Raw genomic sequence first — 1,879 nt, 5'->3', positions numbered from 1 at the left:
GGCGTCGGGCTCCGGCGGCGGCGAAAGGCGGCGGCGGCGGCGTGTGTGGGGCTCGAGGTGCGAGGGGCTAGGGTTTGGCCCCGGGGCGGGCCGGCGGCTTATAAAGGCCCGTCCAGGCGGAGTCCTGGCCGGTTACGGCCCGTAGGTCGGTTCGGACTTTTAAAAAAAAATATATATATATATATCGCGCAGAAAAACAAACAAAAGAAATACTAAACGGACGCCAAAAATCCCGAAATAAATTTTCCCCAGCTTCTAAACTCAAGCCGGTTTAGATGAAAATTAATTTGGGCCTAAATACAATTTTTGAAAAACACGCATTTTTCCTAAATTCAAATAAATAGCTAGAAAATCCAAAATAAAATCTTATTTGCTTTTTTTATTAAATCCTCAATATTTCTTTATTTTGGGAAAGTCATTTTATTCCCTCTCTCATATTTTTATAATTGAAATAATTGAAGATAAAATAAATAAAATCAAATGATCCTATTTCCAAAATTTGAGAAAACTCAAATATGAAAATATTGAAATCCCCAACTCTCTCCGTGGGTCCTTGAGTTGCGTGGAATTTCTAGGATCGAGGCAAAATGCATTAAATATGATATGCAATAATGATCTATTTGTATAACATTCCAAATTGAAAATTTGGGATGTTACAAACCTACCCCCCTTAAGATGAATGTCGCCCTAGAGATTCAGGTTGGCTAGAAAATAGGTGAGGGTGGTCCTTCAGAAAATCTTCCTCTCGCTCCCATGTGGCTTCATCCTCGGTGTGGTGGCTCCACTGTACTTTGCAAAACTTGATAACCTTGCTGCGAGTGACTCGGCTGGCATACTCAAGAATCTTGATTGGTTTCTCCTCATAGGTCAAATCACTGTCCAACTGAATCACCTCTAGTGGCACTGTATCCCTCAGTGGTATATCAGTCATCTCCGCGTGACACTTCTTTAACTGGGACACGTGGAACACGTCGTGAACTCCTGACAATCCCTCAGGCAATTCCAACTTGTAGGCAACTTCTCCCGTACGCTCCAAAACTTTGTACGGTCCCACAAAATGTGGCGCTAACTTTCCTTTAACACCAAAATGCTTGACTCCTCGAAGTGGAGATACACGAAGATAGACTCTATCCCCAACTTCGTAAACTGTCTCCTTGCATTTTGCATCTGCATGGCTCTTCTGCCTGGACTGGGCTACCTTGAGCCTGTCGCGAATCAATTTCACTTTCCGTTCAGACTCCTTAATCAAATCCAGTCCAAACAACTGGCGGTCTCCAACTTCGTCCCAAGACAACGGGGTCCTGCACCTCCTTCCGTATAAGGCTTCGAAAGGGGACATCTTCAAACTGGATTGATAACTGTTGTTGTAGGACAATTCTGCATATGGCAAATTGTCGTCCCAACTAGATCCATAATCTAGCGCACAAGATCTCAACACATCCTCCAAAATCTGATTGACTCTCTCGGTTTGTCCATCTGTCTGCGGATGAAACACTGTACTGAACTCTAGCCTGGTACCCAAAGTTTCGTGCAACTGATTCCAGAACTTAGAGGTGAACTGGGTTCCTCTAACTGATACAATGCTCCTTGGAACTCCATGCAGACATACGATCCTGGTCATGTATATCCTGGCCAACTTAGCACTGGTGTAAGTTGTCTTCACTGGAATGAAATGAGCTACCTTAGTCAAACGATCGACTACAACCCAAATCGAGTCATAGCTGGAACGAGTCTTGGGCAATCCTGTGATAAAATCCATGCCTAGCTTATCCCACTTCCATTTGGGTATCGACAATGGTTGCAACAATCCTGCTGGCTACTGATGCTCTGCCTTTATTCTCTGACATACATCACAAACTGCTACATACTCTGCAATATC

The sequence above is a fragment of the Triticum dicoccoides genome, chromosome 5B, assembly GCF_002162155.2.
Source record: "Triticum dicoccoides isolate Atlit2015 ecotype Zavitan chromosome 5B, WEW_v2.0, whole genome shotgun sequence".
NCBI lineage: Eukaryota > Viridiplantae > Streptophyta > Magnoliopsida > Poales > Poaceae > Triticum > Triticum dicoccoides.
Note: the sequence above shows the minus strand (reverse complement) of the source record.